Source organism: Sarcophilus harrisii, chromosome 1 (genome assembly GCF_902635505.1).
Source record: "Sarcophilus harrisii chromosome 1, mSarHar1.11, whole genome shotgun sequence".
NCBI classification, from domain to species: domain Eukaryota; kingdom Metazoa; phylum Chordata; class Mammalia; order Dasyuromorphia; family Dasyuridae; genus Sarcophilus; species Sarcophilus harrisii.
Window position 1 is genome coordinate 628,783,404 of NC_045426.1, and position 26,437 is coordinate 628,809,840.

The window sequence follows — 26,437 nt, forward strand, 5'->3', positions numbered from 1 at the left end:
AATTTATTAAGTAACTGTTATTGACAGTCTCTGTACTTTGCAAATATCAGCTTATTTGAATTTCAAAATAACCCTATGGGATAACTGCAATTATTACTTTATTATAACTACATTTGAGGAAACTTTTTTAGTGACTTGACCAGGGTTACATCACATTTTATTTTAATTCAGTTTTTCCTTATTCAGAACTAGTGCTCTACCACCTAGCTGCCTCTAGTAGATCTTTATCAGTAGATACTTTAAAAAAAAATTCTTGGATATCTCCACATCCCAAATATGTCTTGCAAAATGAGCTTCCTATATTTTGGAAACTTTGCTACAGCTACCACATATCTCCTTTATTAATACTTCTTGCCTTTGTTTTCTTTCAGTGAAAATCTGCTATTCTATCCTTTTTAATATTATTTTCTATCAATTAAACCTGTATAGGTTGATGATTAAAGTCAGTTCTTCTTTTTCCTTTTTTGTTACTCAATTTTTGATTTTGCTTTATTCTTTGAATAGGTCAAGATGAAGATGTTGAAATTTTAAGCAATTTCTTCTAACTTTTCTGCTAATTTGGTGTTAATTTTTACATTTGATTAGATGTAACAAATACTTCCTCATCTTGAAAGTGTTGCTAATAATAGCTAATAAACTTCATAGATTTATTTTGTTGGCAAAGAATTTGGTGAAACTTTATAATGCTATATGATTATAGATCATCATCATTTCTGCACCTTGAAGGTCCATGATCTCAACATGCCTCTTCCACCAGAACAGATTGTAATGAGCCTAGTCATCTCATCTTGCACAATTCTTTTTAGTGTCCTTATATAATTGGCCATTTTTGTTCTCATAAATTCAGATCAGTTAGTCAATTGCCTTTTATCTGATTTTCCATTCCCTTTTACTTCTTTACCTGGGATGGAGAAGGTCTTCAGGGAGGACTAATACCTCTGGTGTGAGAGCTTGCTGAGCCCTTTTCAGGGCTGTTCATCCACCTTTGGTATCCACCTTCATCCACCTCTCACTTGTGGCTCTGAGAAGCTATAACAGCAGCCACACCCTGGTAAACCTTGGCAGACTAACAGGTTCAGGGTATTCAGCCTCAACCCCTTCATGAGTTAGAGAGATACTCCCCCATGCATATGAAGATTCTCCCTCTATTCCCTTGAATGAGTAAATAAGAACAATTTGTTCTAATAACCATGAAGGGATCTGAAATAGGAATTGTGGAGTGCTTAAAACTTTGTCAGAGTAGAAGATGCTAAGGACATCCAGTGCATCCTTGGTCCTTGCCACTGGACTTCTAATATCTTTGGAAGAGAATGCAAGTCTAGAAACCACTTAAATTCAGTTCTTGTGCAAGTCATGACATTACTTGTGATATCATAAGTCCTTTTCAAAAAACAAAAGGTGAACAATTTCCTTATCTAAAACATTCCTCTTTGTATTCTCTTTTCCTATTAAAATTGCAAACTCCCTGAAGGTAGGGATGATCTTGCTTGCTTGTATTTCTGTCTCCCATGCTTAGCACAGTGCCTGAAATATAGTAAATGTTTCAAAATTCTTACTTGTATTAATCATAAACTATTACTATTATTATTTAATGGTGATAAATACAATATTTGAGTATTGGCACCAAGAAAATAATTTTTCTTTCCTTAGTAATATGAGAACTTGGAATAAACAATCACTTTTGTTTTTAAGACATTGGAAGGACCCATCTGGACAGCATGATGATAATCTGCCTCAGTTGGGAAAACATGATGGCTTCAGTAATCTATTGCCACATTTCCTGAAACCTGCTTGCAAAAAGGAAACCAAACAGTTGTCCTAATTAAGTCTTTCCTATTGTTTAAGAGAAAAAGGCAATTAAGAGATTTGCTTAGTAACAGTTACTCAGTGCAATCCTTTGGTGAAATAATCATAATGCCTCTAGTCAAATGGCAACAAGACAGAATATTTTCTCTTGGCTCCAGGCCCAATGTCATAGTGACATTTCTAATGCAGCTTTCTGGCTTCTGCTTTCAACCTCCCCAAATCCTATTTTTTTTTCCTTTTACTTTTTTTTTCTCCTATAGGAGGCAGTGCAGTATAGCTCTCGATTAGGAGTCAGGAAATCTGGGAAATCTAAATGAATCTGAATTATCTCTACTAAATTTATCAGTTTATTTTCCTTTTCTGAATTTTAGCTTTCTCATCTATAATTTGAGAAGACTATATTGAATGATCTCAAAGATCCTTTTCACGTTTAAAGATTCTATGATTTTTAACATAACATTCTCATGCTAAAGTCTCTTCAAGATTGGAAATTATATTTTTTAAGTTGTCTGACATTATGTTTTAACATTCCTACATAATGAAATAATTTATGTCCTAAGATAACTTTATAGAAGTTCTATCATTTTAGGTTCTAAGATTCATTCTAAGCCAAACATTCAATTTTCTTAGGTCCTTTACAATTTTAAAGTTGTTTTTTTTTTAATGGTCTCTTTGAAGTCTAATGTCCTGTGGTTCTATGTGTCTTTGTAAAAGTGTGGAGAATTGTGGAAATAGTTGCTCCATTTTGAAAGGATAGGAGGGAATTAGCATTATTGTTAGTTAAAGTTTATCTACATGACTGTTTTTCATTTGATGAATAAAAGGACAGGTTTCTATTCTACCGATTTGTGATGAGCAGGCTTTGTGGCTGCTTTTATCTGTCTGTAAAGTATATATCAGATCTTCAGAAAATCCACCTACCTCACACACACAAAAACTTGCACTGGTTATAGTCAGCAACAAGTTTTCCATTAACTCCTTGATTTCTGAAATCCTTTAAACAGACAGAGAAAAAGGTCCTTTTTAATAATTCTACAAAGACAAGGCCCTATAGGAGATAATTTAGACAATGACTGAGTAAAATAGGGAGATATCTTTCAGTTCTATATAAGGTGACCCTCCTCTCCCATTGATGAGTTCCTATCTAGAACCTCCATGTGAGGAAATGTTTAGACCATCACTTCCTTCCTTCTTCTACTCCATGAATAAATTTTAACTCATACCTAGACAGGTGCCTCCATCCCATTTTAGTTCCTCTTTTACATGATGTCTTCCATGATATGACATTAGAATCTAAACTGTTTAGATTTTTAATTTTTTTTTAAATTTGTATTTCTATTCCCAACACAACACATTGCAAATATGCTAAGATCCCCTTCCTCCCTCTCTGTCTCTATCTCTCTTGATCTTTCTCTGTCTCTGTGAATCTGTCTCTCAGTCACTCTATCCCTATGTCTGTGCCTGTATCTGTGCATTTTATTAAAATATATTTTATTTCCTCCCATTACATGAGGAAGAGGGACAATTTTTGAACATTTTGAGTTCTGAATTTTATCCTTCTTTTCCTCCCTTCCTCCTCCCTGAGATGGTAAACAATTTGATATAGTTTATATAAGTGCAACCATCTTTCACATTTTTAAAACAATATTATATTGACATCTATTTATTTTATCTTGCTCAATTCTCTTTTTATATCTGACCACCTCACTCCCAGAAATTTACTTATTAAAGAAATAACAAAGTATATTGTTTACAAAGAGAAGAAGACAATCACCATATTAGATCAATTTATGCAAAAGAATATGGCATTATATGCAGAATTGCCCTTTCATGGATCCCATTGTATGCCAATGATCAAAGAGAGAGATGTATTATATCTCTTCTTTGGGATCAAGTTTATACTTTGTAATTTAAATTTACTTTCTATAATTGTGTGCCTATTTTCTCCATTTACCCAATTTCAGTCATGTATATCTATATGTATGTATAGTTTTCTTTCTTCTGATTACTTCACTTAGACTATAGCAATATTTCATTACAATCATATACCACAATATGTTTCATCATTCTTCAATTGATGTACATCTTCAATTTTCTTAGGTCCTTTACAATTTTAAAACTTATTTTTTTATGGTCTCTTTGAAGTCTAATGTTCTGTGGTTCTATGTGTCTTTGTAAAAGTGTGGAGAATTTTGGCAATAGTTGCTCCATTTTGAAAGGATAGGAGGGAATTAGCGTTTATTGTTGGTTAAAGTTTATCTATATGCCTGTTTTCGAGTTTGTTAAAACAAAATATGTTCTTGACATTTTAGTGTATTTGGTGATTTATTTTTTTTTACAATTACAATTTTACAATGTTTTTTTACAATTTACAAATTATTTTTATTTTTTACAATACTCCTTAGTATATATGTCTAGAAAGATATGTCAAGTCAACTGGGCATGAGCTTGTTTCACCACTGAATTTTTTATAATGTGGAATGGTTTTCCAGAATGATGAAACCAATTTATAGTGCTATCAGCAATGAATCATTATGCCTGCCTTTTCATTACCTTTATGACTTTGCTTTTTCCATGTTTTGCCAATTGTGCTAATAAATTGCATGAAAAGTAAAACCTATCCTGGATATCTGGGTAATGTTCCTTGATAATTTATTGAAAAATGCTGACTGGGCTCTTTTTTTGATTATGGCTTTCAGGTAGCCTGCTAATAATTAAATTGTCTCTACTGGATCTATTTTTTAGGTCAGTTGTTTTTTTCAATGACTTATTTTATATTTTCTTCTATTTTTTCATTCTTTTGATTTTGTTTGACTGACTCTTGGTGTCTCATAAAGTCATTAGCTTCCATTTGTCCAATTCTAATTTTTAAGGAATGAAAAATCATTCAGTTCTCTTTTGAATCTCCTTTTCAATTTGGTCAATTGTATTTTTTAAGTGATTGTTTTTTCAATCAATTTTTGTTTATTCTTTTCCAAGATGTTGACTCTTTCTCTTTGATTTCTCTCATTTCTTTTCCCTTTTATTTGACTTTTAAAATCCTTTGTCATTTCTTCCAAGAAGACTTTTTGATCTTGAGACCAGTTCATATTTCTCTTGGAGGTTTCACCTGTCGGTAGTTGGTATTCTTCTGAGTTGGTGTTTTGGTCTTTGACTTTTCCTGTCACTATAGTAGTTTTCTTTTTGTTTCTTGCTCATTACTTTGTCTATTTGGTGGTTTTTGTAGTTGAGCTCCCTTCCTGAGATACAGGGAACACTGTCCAAACTTTCTTGTGGTAGGAAATATGGGCAGCATCACTGACTTTGATTTTGGGGTCTCAGGTCCTGGTAGCTTGACCATCGATCTAGGTTAGCCCTTCATAGTCACATCTGTTATTGACTGATTTCCAGGGCAGGCAATTTGCCTTCTGCAATGGGACTGGAAGTCTCACAGTTGACTAGGTGTACCACTGTACTGTTGATTTAGAACCAGATGAAGAGGTCTCAGTTGCTGATCTATATTATGGCTAAGAACCTCACATTGGCTTACCTGCATTGTGCTCTGCTCCCTTTTAATCTAAGTGAGACAAACATTTCCTAAAATAATTCTAAGTAATCTTAACATGGAAAATTCTTTCACTCCATCTTTTTTTGTAGGTTCTGTTGCTCCAAAATTTGTTTAGAGACTTGATTAAACATTGTTTCTGAGAAAACTAGGAAGCTCTAAGGAAAATTTCTGGCTTCTTTTCGCCACCTTTGCTATGCACTTTTGGATAAACATCTTAATCTTTGATGAAAAGTCATGTCCTCAAGTCCTGGGACCATTATATCTCTAGCAATTTCTATTATTCAGGGACGAATTTCATACAATACTCAGGGTATCTTAAAAAGTCTCACTGGGACTTTTGAATTGCCTAGTTATTTATTAGGGTACTTCATTCACTCATTGTTAACAAGACTACCAGCCTTACTGGATTTAAAACATGCCAAACTTTTCTTGAGTCTGTTTTACTGTTTAATGAAGATATCTGTATCTTAGAGGATCATTTTAGCTTCTTCTAACAATTTTGGTATAATCTTGAGTAAAAAATTTTGTTTCACCTATAAAAATTATACTCTCCTTCTCTCTTTTCCAATACTCTTGGCTTTACATTTTTTAGCCATGGTAGGGGATTATTTTTTTTTTAATTGCTCTTCTTGTTTGAGAAGACTTTTCCATATTGGAGCGAAATTCATAACCTCAAATGACTCCCAGGTCTTATGAGGATTTCTCAGGTTTTCTTGGCATTTTTTTTGAAAAATTTTATTTCTGTGTTGTTGTTGTTGTTGCTGTTGTTTTGTACTGCATTATTTTTTATACGTCAGTACTATTCTAGTTTCATTGTTGGTTTGAATAATCTTTGAAAGTCTTTCTTCCCCACATAATAGAGGTGCAATAATTATTTTTCCTATTTGAATTTCTTTATTCATTGTCTTTACTTCCTCTTCAATCATTTATTTGTCAGAGCCAAATAATCTGACTTTTGACTCCACACCTCAAATAACTCTATCAAACTTACCAATGGTCTTTTAAGTGCCAGAGTTGATGAATTTTTTCATTTCTCATCCACCTTGGACTCTCAGCATCACTTGGCACTATTTATTACTTCTACTTCTGAATGTTTTCTCCCTTTTATTTTTAATGACTTTATTTCTTTTGGTTCTCCTCTTAAATATTTACTCTTTCCCATTCTTTATAGGATCATGATTTTAGGCATATACCTTGTGTGAGAATATATACCTTAGCTTAAAAAGACCAAGGTCTTCTATTGCATCCAGAGTCATCTACACACATTTTGAGCTCTATCTTGTCACTGGACCCAGATGGTTCTAGAGGAGAAAGTGGCTCTGATGACTTTGCACTGCCCACCCTCACTTAAATCCAATTCATTTGTATGTCAGGGCATTACTTTTCTGATATCATGGTCTTCTGTGAGAACAAAGGACAAACAACAAGAATGACAACAATCACAAAATTTTACTCTTAACTGTGTTCTTTTTGTCTCCACATGAACTCTTTTAAAATTTCATCAATCTATATATCTATCTCTTATTTTTTTTCTTCTCAGTTTTATTCCCACGTCACTAAGTGGTCTTTGAACATTTAGAAATGTCTTCTATTAGGTATGCAAAACTCAAAATAGATAAACCAATGCTTACAATGACTATTTCCATGCTACCAAAGAACACCTGTATTGTCCCAAGAAATGCTGACCATGAAAACTATCTCAAGATTTAAGAATGATTGTTATGCATGGGAATAGTCATGGTCTCAAATCTTAGGAGGCATGGTCACTCTGCAGGCACAGAACCAGAGTTCTTTGAAGGAAATAGGAGTGCAATACCTATTAGTGACAAGAAACAGGAATTGTAAACGTGATAACCCTGAGAAATAAGGATAGGGAGAGATTATTCCAGTCTTCTTGCTCTGTCTTAGCTCTGAAAAATTGGGTATCTCAAAAATATTTTAACATTTTTTCTTTTTTGTTGAAAGGGAGGGAGATCTGAAAGAACCCCTATTCTTGTGCCAATAAGGAAATAGGTATATACCCCAAGATATTCCCCAGGAGCTTAGTTTCTTGAGAAGAAATGTGTCCCAAATGTAGTTAATCATTGTTTGAAAAGAAAAGAGATCAAGACTGTTAGAGTGAGAAAATGCCACAGTTGAATCAGGGTCTTGGTGGTTGGGCACATATCAATAGAGGAGGAGGGGAAACTAAGACAGTAGACTCAGCCCTCATCTGGAATCTTGGAACAGTTATTTCATCTGGATATCAACTCTTTCCAATCAGTCCCAGATATTTTAGTGTAGTTACGTGATCTTAGATATTTTTTTCTCGGACATGTGAGAAATGGTTTCTCACATTAATTTTAGTTGTGTATTAGTCTTATCCACCTAGCTTTCCATCTAAAAATTACAAGGTTTTTTTTGGCTTGTTTTGCTGTTCTCTGCTGCGTCTAAGGGTCAGTCTTGAGGGAATTATTATGAGAAAGACAATCTCTTGCTACATACTGTTTATAAGCTCAAAATATACAGCAGAATTGAATGGTCTGTGTAAGGACATATATCAATATAAATGGAGAGATAAAGAAAAGACTAATTCAAAAGAGTAAGTGAAAATGTGGTAATGAATGGAAAGTTAGCATCTTACCTATTGAAAGGAACTGGTAAATCTGCCTGCTAAATTCACCTACCTGGAAGTTCGCAATAGGTAAAAAATATAATTTTTTATATAATCCAAATGACAGGCTCATTTAAGCTGAATGGAGATGGTCCAAAGATGCTGATAGTTTGGAAAGAAAACCAAATTGAGTGAGGGAAGAATATTAGGGAAGAGATATAAATTCTTCTTACCCTTTTTCAAAAACAGAAAAGGGAGAAACTAGAGAGGTAGGTTAATCTTAAAAGAAGGAAAGAATGTGATGTATTCACTTAAAGCTGCCAAAGTTAGACAAAATGGTAGTTGAAAATTCCAACCAAGAAAATTATGACAATAGTTCTTGGGAATAGGCCATTTACCAAAATACAATAGGCTTTTACAAGACTTACTATGATTGGTAGTGTACTATGGAACAGAGAATATAAGTATAGAAGACATGGACCACTTCTTCATCAAAGCCTGGAATAGGGAAAGAAATAGTGAGAGATGGTATTAAAGGGTTGTTTGCTTAGGATGAAACAATTTTAGGAGAGAGGACAAAAAATTCTCTATTACTGGCCTTGATTAAATGTTTAAGATGAGGTGAAAACCTCAGACATATCAATGGGAAATTGATGTGATATTTTATATAGTTCTTTTTCAAAAGTGTTCAAAGTGTTTCATGTGCACTATTTTTCTTCTTTTTATTATTATTTTTAATAACTTTTTATTGACAATACATATGCCTGGGTACTTTTTCACAACATTATTCCTTGCACTCACTTCTGTTCTGATTTTTCCCTTCCCTCCATCCACCCCCTCCCCCAGATGGCAAGCAGTCCTATACATGTTAACTAAGTTATAATATATACTAGATACAATATATGTGTGCAGAACTGAACAGTTCTCTTGTTGCACAGGAAGAATTGGATTCAGAAGGTAAAAATAACCTGGGAAGAAAAACAAAAATGCAAGCAGTTTACACTCATTTCCCAGTGTTCCTTCTCTGGGTGTAGCTGATTCTGTCCATCATTGATCAATAGGAACTGAATTAGATCTTCTTTGTCAAAAAAATCCACTTCCATCAGAATACATCCTCATACAGTATTGTTGTTGCGGTATATAATGATTTCCTGGTTCTGCTCATTTCACTTAGCATCAGTTCATGTAAGTCTCTCCAAGCCTCTCTGTATTCATCCTGCTGGTCATTTCTTACAGAACAATAATATTCCATGACATTCATGTACCACAATTTACCCAACCATTCTCCAGTTGATGGGCATCTATTCATTTTCCAGTTTCTGGCCACTACAAACAGGACTGCCACAAACATTTTGGCACATACAGGTCCCTTTCCCTTCTTTACTATCTCTTTGGGGTATAAGCCCAATAATGACACTGATGGATCAAAGGTTATGCACTTTTGAGCATAGTTCCAAATTGCTTTCCAGAATAGCTGGATTCGTTCTCATGGGCACTATTTCATTTAATTTTGGGTAATATATTTGTGTGACCTATATAGTATAGGTGTTATTTTCCCATTTTACAGAAGACAAGGCTGAGGTTCAGATAATTCAAGTAATGCTCTCATTGTTACCTATGTCCTAAATGTCAGAAGCAAGATGTAATCCCAGGTTTTATTGAATCCAAGCCCAGCTTTGATATACTCTCTTTGAGAGAACTCATTGATTTTAGTGTCTAGTAATCTCTCCCTCCTCAACTCTGTTAGCTATTTTTTCTGGCTATCTTTATGTCCCCAATAAAATTCTATCATTTTACAAAAAAACTTTTAACACCCCATCTTAATTCTAGTACCTTCCCTCTGATATTTCCTTTCTACTTATCCTATATATAGCTTGAGCAACTAGAAGAGAGGACAGAAGCTGACCTTCGTTAGGAAGACTCATCTTTTGGAGTTCAAATCTGGCCTCAGATACTATGTGACCCTGAGCAAATCAATTACCCTTGTTTTTTCAGTTTCCTCATCTATAAAATGAACTAAAAAGAAAATGGCAAATTATTCCAGTATCTTTGCCAAGAAAACCCTAAATGGACTCCCAGAGTAGTAGTGTCTACACTACTAAAATGACTGAACAAACACAAAGAATATAACTTACTTGATTTATATTAGGAAGTACCTTCTATTCCCTATTATATTGTAAATTACATTGTAAATTTAGATCAAGGATTATTTTTTGCTTCTTTTTGTATCCTTAGCATGTAGCATAGTGTCTGGTACAAGGTAGGTAAATAAATATTGAGTGATTGATTAAAGTTTCATAATCCTGTAATAAAAAACATTAGGGGTGATAAACCTCAAATATTTTTGAGATTGGTAAGAGAGAGTAAAGACAAAAAAAAGTCATTTTAGCTGTTAGGAATCAGCAAACAATTCAAGATGGAATCCTAAATTCTTCCTTCTCTTTTTCCTTCCCTCCCTGCTACCTTTTTTCCTTCTCCCTCCCTCCCTCACTTCCTTCCTTCTTTTATTGCTTATTAAATTAAAACAATTTCTATGGATTTGACACAAAATGACTAAAACATTATCTAGAAAAAAAATTTGAAGACTTTAAAACTGAACAAATTCAATAACTAGTAATACTCAACAGGACCAATGAAAGACCCTTCTGCTGACACCAAAGAGATCAACTAGAGGTAAAGTATGAGACACTTTTTAGATCTGATTAATGTGTGAAGTGGTATTATATGGCTATCTAATCTATTACAAATGATTTTTTTTTTAGACTGGGAGCTCCGACAGTTGGGACTTATTATCTCCTCCAATACCTAACATTTTCTTTGTAATCCCTGTACTTTACAAATCAATCAACAGTAAATTAGATATGTATAAGTATTTAATCAGCTCAAAAAGATCCTAAAGATTTTGATTCATTGATGATAGCAGGTATATCAACACTGGAAATGTGATGTAGAAGGTTGAAAATTGAAAAATGAAGTGAAATTTGAGGCATGTATATACTATACAAAATCAAGTAGTAGTCTAGTAGAGAATGGTGATCAAATCCAGTCTCTATTTCTGTCTTCTGTCTTTCTCTGTCTCTCTCTCTCTCTCTCTGTCTCTCTGTCTCTCTGTTTTGATCTCTCTGTTTATCTGTTCTCTCTCTATCTGTTTCTCTCTCTGTGTCTCTCTCTCTGTTTCTCTCTGTCTCTCTGTCTCTCTCTCTCTCTCTGTCTCTCTGTCTGTCTGTCTGTCACTCTCTCTCTCTCTTTAACTCTAACTCTCTTTTTTTTTCTCTCTTGTCTTTTCTAGCATCATTGACCAGAAATCAATCATCTGCCACTTCTGTCACTCTTATGAGCAATAGTAGATTTGTTCTCTAGGTGTGGAAGCAGTGACCCTAGAATAATAATAGCTGACAGAAGGGTCTGCACATCAGATTCTGAGAGACATACCATGCACCAGACACTTAGAGGAAAGGTGTTTTCTTGACTATACAAGACTAACAACACTATAAACAGCACAGAGCTACATGTAAAGAATGCTTCATGATATCTTCACAAAGGAAAAAACACACAAGCGAGCTGTTTCTACTAAGCACCCATTGACCACATGTGCTTTCTAAATTACAATCCACTCTGTCCAGAGGCTTTGGCATGAACAAAGTGCAGCCTCAGTTTGTGGGGATATTTTTATAATAACTTTCCTACCTCCTTAGTAATTACCACTTTTAAAACTTAATTAAGGATAGAAGATAATTAATAGGGATAACACTAATGAGTGCTCATGAGTTACAATTCTAGAAACACCCAACACTCCAGCTGACTTCTATACTATTTCAGAGAAATTGCCAATTGCTTGGGATACTACACTTGTTGATGGAGATCCATATTCATCAGGCATACAACAAGGGAAATAGTATTATTACTTTTGGGGGGAGAAGGCAATCTGGATTAAGTAGCTTGCTTGGTAAACTAGTAAGTAATTGAGATTGAATTTGAATTCAGGTGCTCCTGACTTCAGAGTTAGTGCTTTATCTACTGTTCCACCTAGATGCTCTTATTATTACTTTTTAAAGCATAACAGTATAAATAGAGTGCTAGACATGGATCCAGGAAACCTAAATCCAAATGTGGTCTGACTTTTATTAACCATTTGAACACAGGTAAGTCATTCACCCCTTTAAGATTCATGCAAATCTCTATATATGGTTTGTTATATGCATATATCAACAAAATGGGTTTCAGCAGCTGAATTATTTGCACCATTAAAATCACAGATCTGTGACAAATGAAAACTTTGAGTAGACTAGGGAATCTGGAGAAGATTGGTCATTTAGCATATCTAAATTTTAGCAAAGCGTTTGACTAAATTTAGAAAGAGATGGATTAGATAATTGAGAAATGATTACATAAATTGAATGAAAATGTAGTGATTACTGGATAGAAGTTAAGTTGAAATGCATAAATCCTTGCTTACTGATTTATTTCTTTTATTTAATTATATAATTATTCGTGATTTCCCTCTTCTTAGCCCTCTCTCATTTGTCAGACATTCAAATCTCCTTTTGTTATCTATTTCATTGATTTTTTTTTTTTGTTTTGTTTTGTTTCTTTCATCTTTTTGTTTTCCTTTTTGAATGCCTTTTTCTGAGATTTTTTTGTTATTGTCATCATCATTGTTATGGTTGTTCATTAATTCTCTTCATTGCCCCTTTTCTAAACTTTTGTTTTTTTAATTCAAGTTCAATATATTCATTCACTACTTCTTTATTCTCTCTAAGTTCCTAATTGAATAAAAACTTTTGAAGTTTTATATTTGGGACTTCTCTCTTTTAATTAATTCCATGTTATTACCATTGTAATAATCTTGCTCCATCATCATTTTTTCCTTTTGTGCCTAACTCTTAGAGATGTTAATTCAGAAGCAAAATAATGAGAGAGTAATTACTTCACTGAAGAAATCAATTTGTATTCCAAAAATTTTAGTCAATTCTCATTTTTGCCTTCTTTATGGACATTTTCCTTTCCCATAGGATATATACTGTGTCCATATCTTCACAATCTTTTTTGTGTTCTGGTCACTGCCTGAAACTTAAACTTCCCTTTTCTTTAGACAACATATTGCCAGTGGAGGCATGATGCCTGCCATCTCAAATTCACTGGTATCAGTATGCATCAAATTCTCCCAGATTGGAACTATTATAAAAACCCCATAATGCATTACAGACATCTAATTGTTCACTCTTTAGTAGATTAATTTTCCCATTAAGTTATAAATGGCCTTTATTGTAAATTTATTCACAATATTCTTATCTCTTGTTTTTATCATCTCACTCTTTCATCCCTGCCCTATTCAACACCTTCCCCTACCCCAGGGGAATCTCCAACTTCCGTCTTTCTCTTTTACTCAGGCACTTAAGAATTTAGCATAGGATTAAGGTGTCTCACATTCATTTCTATTTCACAATTATACATTAATTTATCCTTTTTTAGTTTCTCACTTTGCTGAAATGTAGGACCCTTCATAATGCCTTAGAAAACCTGGAAGATCAATTTAGTAGTAGAATTAACACCTCAGTCAGTAGCTTTAGCTTTTCCTTCTGATTGTGTTGTGCCACAGTTCTCTTTTAATGTCCTGACCCAGTTTCCCTAATTGTCCTATTCAGTTACTCTGCCTCAGGTTTTAACCATTCCCTCTTAATGTCTGATAGGATAAAGATCTTATATTTTAGACCTTAGGCTATAATCATTCCCTCTTAATGTTTGATGGGATAAAGGTCTTTATTCATTTTAGACATCATTAGAATATCAGGAACCTCTCCAGTACCTCCCATTATGTTATCTTAGGTGCCTCCCCCTCATAAGGCCATCCCCATCCAGGTACCTCCCCCATTATGTCATTGTTCTTGTTACCCTGTAAAAGAATCTTGTATCTGACATTTGCGGCTGGATTCTTTGAGACAATAGTCTCATTCAGCCCTGGGACCAAACATGGATCCATTTGGTCCCAGTAAATCTCTCCTATTTAATAAATTATTAAATACTCTCTAATCTCTATCTTGTTCAGTTTCTCCCAGTTTATCCAATTACAATTGGGTATAAGGAGGATGCTCTGACCAGCCATTTCTTCATTTCTCACCAGGTAGCAACTCACATTCCTCTATTATGCTTCTATTATTTCCCATTAAACCTTTTAGATTCCTTTTATTCATTATCCTCTGCCTTTAGAATGTAAGTTCCTTGGGGGTATATCTTATCTTTCTTTTTATATTGTATTTGTACTCCCAGGTCTCAGCACAGTGCCTGGAAATTAACAAAAAAATACTTTTTGATTCCCTGCTGTGGAATTTAGTTCATGTTATTTCAGACCTGTTTCTTCACTATCATTTCTTCAAATTCCACTTTCTACTTTATCTTTGAGTGTATTTTTTATAAATAAACATCTTAAGAGTCATTCTGCATTTAGTGTTGTTTTTAACTCTGTCAGGAAATCTTTTGACCTGGGGAAAAGTTTACCCTTCACTAGAGATCTAAGCACTATAGGTCAAAGACAGAAGGCCAAATGGAAAGTAAAGAGATTTATTGGGATGATAAGGAATCTGCTCTCTTGGATAGCACACTCGGCTTCCTGGGGTACAGAATTTGTTGCTATAACCTTTTAGGTTCACTTGGAGTACATAACCACTCAGCAGTATTCTGTAGTAATTTGGAAAGATAAGTACAGCATTTCATAAGAAGGGAAGGGTATAAAAAGAAGGGGATCACTCAGGGGAATAAAACAAAAACATTTGAAATGCATGTGGCAGGATTTATTGCCAATATAAGATTCTACTCAAAGGAAGAAAGGGGGAAAAGACCAAATAATCTTACATTGTGAAAGCAGATAAAATTGCAAAAAGTGCTAATCCAAGGGCAGAAAGTAGCTATGACTTCAGTAACCCATCTTTATTGTGTTATACATAAAATGGGAACTTTCTAATAATTTACTAAGTCTTTAGCAGGATTTCTCTATTGTTAGTTCATTAAAATATGATGAAGTGATAGTGGTTACTATTTTTCCTATACAACTGGATTGGTAATTATTTCTATTTTTTATTTTGTTTTTATAAATAATTCCTAGGAAAGGATTAATATATTTCATTCCCTATTTTTGTTCTGGGCAATTTTGTTCATTTAACTTGCTGGTACTTCTGTTGTTTGGTATGTTTACAAGTAAAAGAACACATTTTCAAAAATAAAATTGGAAATAGTTCAAATGTTTCTATTTCATTGAACATCCATTTTTTCCCATAGTTAGCCTGCAGTTTAAAGGGCATGCACCACTAGTGGTATTTTAAGTTCTTTTGCCTTTTGGAATACTGTATTTCAATACATTTATGTGATTTTATGTGAATTTAAGTACAGAATATTCCTGGATTATACCAATCTCTTCTCTTTCTGCCATGATAATCCTACTGACTACTTGCAAAATTTACTTTTTATCACTGGAATTATTAAATTTCACAACCATATATGCTAACTTTATTTTTGTCTTTTGCTGTATAATCTATCAGTTTATTCTTAGTTTATTGAATTCAGAAATTCTAAGCTGTTTGTTAGTGTATTTTCTATACTATGATTTTCTGATATTTCAATTTTTTCCATATTCATCTTAGAGACCTATGGTAAGTTGTATCTATTCATATTCTCTTAAAGGTCAATCAATTTTGCTTTTAAAGATATCATGCATTCTTTGTCCTCCTTTTCTTCATTGTTTTTGGTTATTTTTATTTGGTAATTTTTAGTATTCATCTTTCGGTTTCATTTTAGTTTCTCCTCTATTAATTTATATGCTTACTCTCCACTTTTGTTAAATGTTTTCTTTGTCAAGATTTCTTGTAGGATTAGCCTTTTTTTCTTCTGATTTTTCAATAATTCTTCACTAATCCTTCTAACAATTCCCCAGACTTTTCTCCCACTGACACAAGACTTTGGCTCCTTGAATTTCTGCTTAGTTTTCTACGCCCTTGAGGGATTTGCACTTTACTAACTTTTGTTCCTACTTCAAATAGCTTCTAGGTTAATATCACTGATCTTCTCTGGATTTTAATCCCCCTTCCCCAATCTCATTATTGCTTCTGAAATTTGCCCAGTGCCCCAGTTCCCTCTATTCTTTAGTTTTCTATCTGGATTGAATCAATGTCAAACTATTTTTTATAAGATTGTGAAAACTCAGATGTTCTATCCAATCTCTTCATCCTCAAATTTCCTCAAGTAAAAGGAAACCTGGTTTCACCTTTCAACCTTTCCTTTTATTCTCACATACCTGGGAAAAGTAAATGTTTACTATTTTTTGTAACATATGATAAAAAGAAAGGTTATGGGGTGTACCAACAGAATGGATGCAACGAGATATAAATTCCTTCAAAAGGACAATCCTACAAAATCCTATAAAACACTTTATACAACTTTCCAGAGCATGAAGACTAAATGGGAGAGGTTTACTGTTCTTTACTATTAATACTAAAAACTACTATATGGTCCACTTTATTGCTTTTTGACTTGTGAGTTCAGTTCTAATTTCTCTTTTTCTGGTTTATGTAAAGGGCCAGAACTCTGGAGAAGTATACTTGAAACAAAGATACTTACAATAAGGTGTTAACTCAGTGGAATTGATGAGATGATGGTTCTCTAGTATACATATACTTACTACTTAGCATGATGATGTAATGGTAGGATGTAATGATAACATGGTATTTAAAGGCTGAGAAAGACTGGAAAAGAGACATTTCCATTTTTGGCCATCCTCCTGGTGGCTCTCCTGCCTTCTGCATTTCTCCACTAAGATCAAGACTTGGCCAGAATAAAGTCTCTAGACTCTATTCCTGACTATTCTTGGGGTCTTTATCCTAATGAGACCAAGACTCATCTGAAGGACTTCCAGAAAGGTAACCTAAACATTACAGGTATATAATTCTATTTTTGAATTTTTTTTTTGAGAATAATGAACATTTGGAGAGATTAGTCAAAATGATAGAGTAGAATTATTGGTCAAAACATAAGAACTCCACATGAAATCCTGATTCAACAATTCATGGAAAAATCTGTTTACTATCCAAATTCCACATGAGGGGACAGCTGTTGATACTAGGGAGATAGTCTTGCCACTGAACAGAGCCCAGAAATATAGGGACTAAACTGAGATTCTTGATTATGTACTAGGACAAGAAGAGGAGCTAGATCCAACAGGAAAAGTTTTTAAACTGTTGTCAAATCAGGATACAACTCCCCAAATGCAGAACCAGAATATTTATTAATAAAAATAAGGTTGGGGGGGCGGAGCCAAGATGGCGGAGAAGACACACGCGACTTTCTAAGCTCTTCTCTTACCCTCTTTATCAATATTATATCGAGCCTCAAAAATAGTCTTGACTGTTACAATTCGTAAAGATAAGAAGTAGAACAACTCACCGGCCGAAGAAAATCTGCAGTCTCGCCAAAAAAGGTTGGTTCCGGGGCCAGGGGGGAGATCTGCGCAGACAGGGAGAGAAATTAGGTTCGGAGGAGAGTCTCAAACCGAGGGTGAAGGCACAGATCTCAGCACAAGCGCGCAGCCCCAACCCGCAGTACAGGGCTTTTCCTTGGGCCAGTTGTGATCCTGCAGGGCAGGAGGACACAGCCCGGGTTAGCTTCCAATCTGAGAAGTGGGGAGCTCAGCTTGGGGCCATAGAGCTTTTCCAGGGCCGATTTGCATCAGGCAGAGACACTGGGCAGAGTTTGTGGCGGTCTGCAGTCAGCTGCTAATACTCACAATCCCTCAAGAGGCTCCGGCCTGGGGAGGTGACACTTTCACCACTTAGTCTCTAGCCGAGGGCAATCGTTAATCTACTCAGCCCTACTAAGTAGTTTGATAGCTAGGCCAGTGCTGAATCCACCTCCTGTTGGGGGAAGGGAAAACTCTCACACAGAGCACTCCCATACCTTGGAGCCGGAAATCGGTTTACATCTCTCCCTATTCTGCAGAGGAAGCTGGTAACCTCCTTGCCTAGGAGACCTACCCTAAAGGCTTTAAAACATGAATAAAAAGATGAAAAGAACAATCGACAGCTTCTATGCAGAAAAAGAGCAGGTCAGTAAACCTGAAGAGACCTCAAACAGCAAAATGCATCAGACTGTCCTCCTTTACATAATGCTCTCATAGAAGAGACCATTAAAAGTCTCAAAAGAGAGTTAGAAGATAAATGGGGAAAGGAAAGAGAAGCCTTACAAGAGAGCAACAACTTCCTGAAATACGAATTGGAAAAGTTAAAAAATTCTCAGGAAGTGCAGGGAAACAAAATTGGTGAATTTGGAAAAAATAAAGAACTCGCAAGAAAGTAGGATCTGTGAATTGGAAAAAGAAAATAATTCACTAAAAAAAAAAATTACTGAAATGGAAAAAAATTCCACAGACCAAAACAATACATTCAAAAACTCAATTGGACATATACAGAAAGAAGTAAAAAAAGCTATTGAAGAAAATAATTCTTTAAAAATTAGAACTGAACAAATTGAAACTAATGATTCATTGAGACAGCAAGAATCAGTCAAGCAAAAACAAAAAACTGACAAACTGGAAAAAACCACGAATTATCTACTTGCAAAAACGACAGACTTGGAAAATAAATCTAGGAGAGATAATCTGAGGATTATTGGACTTTCTGAAAACTATGATGAAAAAAAGAGCCTAAATACTATTTTACAAGAAATCATCAAAGAGAACTGCCCAGATGTAATAGAATCAGAAGGTAAATAGGCATTGAAAGAATTCATCGAACAACTTCTGAAAGAAACCCTAAATAAAACCCTAAGGAATATTGTGGAAAAATTTCAGAACTATAAGATTAAGGAAAAAAATTTTTACAAGCAAACCAAAAACCATTTAAATACTGAGGTGCCACAATAAGGATCACCCAAGATCTGGCTGCCTCTACATTAAAGGAAAGAAGGGCCTGGAATATGATATTCGAAAGGCACAAGAACTTGAGATGCAGCCAAGAATAAACTACCCAGCTAAGCTGAGCATTTTCTTCCAGGGAAGAAGATGGACATTTAATGAAAACAAATGAATTCCATTTGTTTCTGAAGAAAACCAGAACTAAACAAAAAATTTGATCTCCAAGAACAGAACTCAAGAGATGCAGAAAAGGTAAAATAACTCTTGAGAATTGTATTTCTGTTGTGATATACAAAAAGAATACATGTATAATTTGATTGTACTGATATAACATAAAAAAGGGAAGTAGATATGGAAAAGGGATGATGGCAGAATAAGGTGGGAAGGAGGATAAAAGAGGGAAACCACATCCCACAAAGAGGCTAAGGAAACTTATCATATCTGAGGGAATTTAGAGAGGGGAGGAACATTGTGTGAATCTTACCTCATCAGAGTTGGCCTCAAAAGAAAAATAATTGACATTTGTTTTAGAGAAAATTCTCTCGCCTCATTAAAAACGGGGAGAGGAAAAGGGAAAAGAAAAGAGTAATAAGGGAAGGAAGGGGAAAGACTCAAAGGGGGGAGGGAGGGATTATAAAGAGGATAAGTATCGTGATACAAGAGGGTACATAAGTTTGAAGGGGAAAGAGGGTTGGGGAGGCAAGAATCAAGTAAAGCACAATCTGGGGTTATAGGATGGCAGGAAATACAGATTTAGTAATTCTACCGTAAATGTAAATGGGATGAACTCCCCATAAAGAGGAGGCAGATAGCAGACTGGATCAAAGTCAGAACCCTACAATATGTTGTTTACAAGAAACACATTTAAAAGCAGGGAGATACATATAGAGTAAAGGTAAAAGGCTGGAGCAAAATCTATTATAGCTTCAGGTGAAAGTCAAAAAGAGGGTAGCTATCCTTATCTCAGATCAACAAAAGTAAAATTGATCTAATTAAAAGAGATAAGGAAGGAAACTACATCCTGCTAAAGGTAGCTATAAACAACGAAGCAATATCAATATTAAACATATATGCACCAAGTGGTATGGCATCCAACTTCCTAAAGGAGAAGTTAGAGAGTTGCAAGAAGAAATAGACAACAAAACTGTAATAGTAGGAGATCTCAACCTGCACCTCAGAATTAGACAAATCAAACCACAAAACAAATAAGAAAGAAATTAAAGAAGTAAATAGAATATTAGAAAATTAGGTATGTTGGATCTTTGAGAAAATTGAATGGAGATAGAAGGGAATATACTTTCTTCTCAGCAGTTCATGGAACCTATTCAAAAATTGACCATATATTAGGACATAAAGACCTCAAAATTAAATGCAAGAAAGCAGAAATAGTAAATGCTTTTTCAGATCATGATGCAATAAAATACATTCAACAAAAAGTTAGGGGAAATAGACCAAAAGTAATTGAAACTAAACAATCTATCTTAAAGAATGATTGGGTGAAGCAAATTATAGATACAATTAATAATTTCACTCAAGATAATGACAATGATGAGACATCATACCAAAATTTGTGGGATGCAGCCAAAGGGTAATAAGAGGGAATTTTATATCCTTAGAGGCTTACTTGAATAAAACAGAGAAAGAAAAGATTAATGAATTGGGCTTTGCAACTAAAAAAACTAAAAAGACCAAATTAAAAACCCCAATCAAATACTAAATTGGAAATTTAAAATTAAAAGGAGAAATTAAAAATATTGAAAGTAAAAAATCTATTGAACTAATTAATAAAACTAAGAGTTGGTTCTATGAAAAAGCCAATAAAATAGATAAGCCTTTGTAAATCTGATTAGAAAAAGGAGGAGGAAAATGAAATTAGTAGTCTTAAAAATGAAAAGGAGAACTTTCCACCAATGAAGAGGAAATTAGAGAAATAATAAGGAGTTATTTTGCTCAACTTTTGCCAATAAATTTGATAACCTAAGTGAAATGGATGACTACCTCAAAATACAGACTTCCCAAACTAATAGAGGAGGAAGTAAATTGTTGAATAGTCCCATTTCAAAAAAGAAATAGAACAGGCAATTAAACAACTCCCTAAGAAAAAATCCCCAGGACCAGATGGATTTACATGTGAATTTTACCAAACATTTAAAGAACAATTGGCCCCAATGCTATATAAATTATTTTATCAAATAGGGAATGAAGGAGTCCTACCAAATTCCTTCTATGACACAGACATGGTACTGATACCTAAACCAGGTAGGCTGAAAACAGAGAAAGAAAATTATAGACCAATCTCCCTAATGAATATTGATGCTAAAATCTTAAATAAGATATTAGCATCAGAAAATCATCTCCAAGATAATACACTATGATCAAGTAGGATTTATACCAGGAATGCAGGGCTGGTTCAATATTAGGAAAACTATCAATATAATTGGCCATGTTAATAACCAAATTAACAAAACCATATGATCATCTCAATAGATGCAGAAAAGCATTTGATAAAATCCAACATCCATTCCTATTAAAAACACTTGAGAGTATAGGAATAAATAGACTTTTCCTTAAAATAATCAGCAGCATTTATTTAAAACCATCAGTAAGCATCATATGTAATGGAGACAAACTGTAACCATTCCCAATAAGATCTGGAGTGAAACAAGGTTGCCCACTATCACTGTTACTATTTAATATTGTATTAGAAACGCTAGCTATAGCAATAAGAGCTGAGAAAGAGATTAAAGGAATAAGAATAGGCAATGAGGAAGCCAAATTATCACTCTTTGCCGATGACATGATGGTATACTTAGAGAACCCCAGAGATTCTGCTAAAAAGTTATTAGAAATAATCCACAACTTTAGCAAAGTTGCTGGTTATAAAATAAACCCACATAAGTCATCAGCATTCTTATATATCACTAACAAAATCCAACAGTCAGAGTACAAAGAGAAATTCCATTTAAAGTAACTACTGATAATATAAAATATTTAGGAATCTATCTGCCAAGGGAAAATCAGAAACTTTATGAGCAAAATTACATACCACTTTTCACACAAATTAAGTCTGATCTAACCAATTGAAAAATATTAAATGCTCTTGGATAGGGCGAGCAAATATAATAAAGATGACAATATTACCTAAACTAATCTATTTATTTAGCGCTATACCAATCAGACTCCCAAAAACTATTTTAATGACCTAGAAAAATAACAACAAAGTTCATATGGAAAACAAAAGGTCAAGAATTTCAAGGGAATTAATGAAAAAAAATCAAATGATGGTGACTTAGCTGTACCAGATCTAAAACTATACTATAGAGCAGCAGTTACCAAAACTATTTGGTATTGGCTAAGGAATAGATTAGTTGATCAGTGGAATAGATTAGGTTCAAGGGATAAAACAGTCAACAAATATAGCAACCTAGTCTTTGACAAACCCAAAGATCCCAGCTTTTGGGATAAGAACTTACTGTTTGATAAAAATTGCTGGGAAAATTGGAAACTAATATGGCAGAAACTAGGCATTGATCCATACTTAACGCCGTACACCAAGATAAGGTCAAAATGGGTTCAATGACCTAGGCATAAAGAATGAAATTATTAATAAATTAGAGGAACATAGGATAGTTTACCTCTCAGACCTGTGGAAGGGGAAGGTTTTTATGACCAAAGCAGAACTAGAGATCATTACTGATCACAAAATCGAAATTTTCTATTATACCAAACTGAAAAGTTTTGTACAAACAAAACTAATGCAGACAAGATTAGAAGGGAAGCAATAAACTGGGAAAATATTTTTACAGTCAAAGGTTCTGATAAAGGCCTCATTTCCAAAATATATAGAGAATTAACTCTAATTTATAAAAATCAAGCCATTCTCTAATTGAAAATGGTCAAAGGATATGAACAGACAATTCTCAGATGAAGAAATTGAAACTATTTCTAGTCATATGAAAAGATGCTCCAAGTCATTATTAATCAGAGAAATGCAAATTAAGACAACTCTAAGATACCACTACACACCTGTCAGATTGGCTAAGATGACAGGAAAAAATAATGATGATTGTTGGAGGGGATGTGGGAAAACTGGGACATTGATTCATTGTTGGTGGAGTTGTGAACGAATCCAACCATTTTGGAGAGTAGTTTGAACTATGCTCAAAAAGTTATCAAACTGTGCATACCCTTTGATCCAGCAGTGTTACTACTGGATTATATCCCAAAGAGATTATAAAGAAGGAAAGGGACCTGTATGTGCACGAATGTTTGTGGCAGCCCTTTTGTAGTGGCTAGAAACTGGAAACTGAAGGGATGTCCATCAGTTGGAGAATGGCTGAATAAATTGTGGTATATGAAAATTATGGAATATTACTGTTCTGTAAGAAATGACCAACAGGATGATTTCAGAAAGGCCTGGAGAGACTTACACGAACTGATGCTGAGTGAAATGAGCAGGACCAGGAGATCATTATATACTTCAACAACAATACTAGATGATGACCAGTTCTGATGGATCAGGCCATCCTCAGCAACGAGATCAACCAAATCATTTCTAATGGAGCAGTAATGAACTGAACTAGCTATACCCAGAAAAAGAACTCTGGGAGATGACTAAAAACCATTACATTGAATTCCCAGTCCCTATATTTATGCACACCTGCATCTTTGATTTCCTTCACAAGCTAATTGTACAATAATTCAGAGTCTGATTCTTTTTGTACAGCAAAATAATGTTTTGGTCATGTATACTTATTGTGTATCTAAGTTATATTTTAATATATTTAACATCTACTGGTCATCCTGCCATTTAGGGGAGGGGGTGGGGGGGGGTAAGAGGTGAAAAATTGGAACAAGAGGTTTGGCAATTGTTAATGCTGTAAAGTTACCCATGTATATATCCTGTAAATAAAAGGCTATTAAATAAAAAAAAAAATAAAAAAAATAAAAATAATGGTGATTTACCTGTTGTATCTAGGGGGAAAAAACAAATGAAATAAACATCAATTTTGAACCTGAATTTTAGACTTCAGATTCATGACTGTTCTCTATATTTCATTATTTCTGAAGTCTGTTTATTTTTTTCCCCTATTCTCATTTCATTTTGCTGTTGTTCAGTTGTATAAGTTATGTCTAATTCTTTGATGAATCTTCCTGACTTCAGGTCTGGTTCTGAATCTACTTGCTGCCTCACTGCGCAATCACTGCTTTAAAAAAGGTCAGACCAATGCAAGTGAAAACATCCAAACAATTAACCAACAACAAATGCATAAAAAGATAAGTGCTGGATACATTGGAGAAAATCAAAGGAAATAAGGCACCAAAATTAAACAGTTGTGGGAAAGGCTTCTTGTATAGAAGGTAAGATTTGCTCTGGGGCTTGATGAAATTTGGGAAAGCAAAGAGGCAAAAAATTACAAGAGGAAATTGCAGGCTTGGAAGACAATCAATGGAGGACAAAACATAGAGTTGGGAAATGGGAAAATGGGATTTATCTTTTTGGAAAAACAGCAAAGTCATTGTCAGTGGCTCACAGAATATATGGAATAGGAGGAAAATTAATATTATTCTGTGTTATTTAATTAATATTTTTATTTTACCCACCCTTTTTCCTATTTGTCAAAAACTTCATCTTTTAACCTGCTTCAAAAAGAGATCTCTCCCAGTTCATTAAAGGCATTATTAAGGAACCCATTTCCCCTTCCTTCTTGTTAACTAATTTAAAGTGGGCCCTGCTCCTATTAATCCCTTAACAAAAAACAGCTTGACTTAGGTCCTTTCTAGAGGATAGTTCTTCTGTTCTTGATTTTTCTCATTAAAGTTAGTGATGACCTGTTACAGAAGGAGGAGGCCGAACAGTATCTGTAGGGGAACCTGAGATTTTTGTTCTTGTTCTTGTTTTTCTATCAAAGATTATTGAGGCAGCTGAATCTCATTAAGCAATTAGGATTCCTTAAGTGTCAGAGAGGGATGTAATAAACTACACCTGAAGGGCAGCTGATTTTCCCCAGTGTTGGAGCCATTTTTATCAATTTAAAATTAATCCTGTCTCCAACAAGGAAATATTAGAGAGGAGCTTAGCTAATTCTTAATCCACTTTCTTATTGAATTGTCTACCATTCAAGATCATCTTATCTTTGCTAGGGGACATCCAAATGATGTATTGTTAAGTCAATGAAAAGGCCATTGACTCAATTTATTGGCTATTGCTAGCCTTACTAATAAATTGAACATGCAATGGCCAGTACCACCCATATTACAGTCTGTTCATTATTGTTAATAAAATATTATCTTGCCATGGAAAGTTGTGTCTCAACCTATTTTTGTTGAAATTTTACTTGGCACAGATGAAATAAAGTATAAAAATTAAGTGAAAAGGATAGTTACTGAGGTTTTAAATGCCAAAGAGATGATTTTATATTTTATCCCTAGAGATGATGAAGAACCATTGGAGTTTGCTGAATAAGGAAATAACCTGGTTAGAGCTGTACTCTGGGAAGATTAATTTGCCTTCAGAGGGGAAAATGGAATGGAGTGGAGAGAGATTTGAGACAAGGAGGCCAACTGACATGAATAAAAAGTCTAAGAGACAGAGTTTCTGGGTAGTTTAAAATCACTTTATTAGGCTAACAAATAATCAATAAATTGAAGCCAGTGGTTTCTTTTAGTAACCAAAACTTCACATGGAAGTTCTGGAATGCTTAAGTATTTTTGGACAGGGTGGAGTTTCTCTGATGGTCAAAACCAACTCTGTTTGGTTAACAATTAATGAGAGAATGAATATTATAATAAAAGATACTTTTTTTTTTCTAATGAGAGGCTAGGGGACTTAACTTTGATGTCAGCACTCCCCAATTATGCTGTCTCCACAGTCTATGCAAAGAATCTAAATCCTAAGTAAAATGAACAATGGTGAAGTTAAGTAAGAGTAGTCAAAAATGAGAAACTGGGCACTGAATGAGAAAGTAAGAGAATCTTTGGGATTCATCTATACAAAATCATTTTTTCTCACAACCAGCACCTTATTGAAATAGTCTAGGAAGAAGGCTACCAAGGTGCTAGCAATGTCAAAAGAGAAGAGGGAGCATATGGAAGAGATAATGAAATAAAATTTGTAGATTGTTGCAACAGATTGTATATGGGGGATGAGAGAGGGGAGTCCAGAATGAAACATAGGTTTTAGGATGTGTAACTATGAGGAGGATGATACCCTTAAAAGTAATAGAGCAGTTTGGAAAAGAGGAGTGTTTTAGGGGAAAGATAATGAATTCAGTTTGTGACAAATTCAATTTAAAATGTTAATGAAACACACAGTTTGAGATGGTCAATGTGTAATTGTTGCATATGAGACTAAAGGTTGAGAGAGAATTAGGGTAGAATAAGGAGATTTGAGAGACATCAACATAGAGATAATAATTAAATCCAAAAACAAGTTCTGTTTATCACTACATCTCCTCAAATGAATACCCTGCATATAGTGGGCACTTGATAACTATTTATTTACTCAGATATACAAAAACGAATTTGCTGAATCTCTACAGTAGGAATTGAAACTATTAATTCTCTTTCTGATCTCTGACCCCTGACCAGCAAAGCT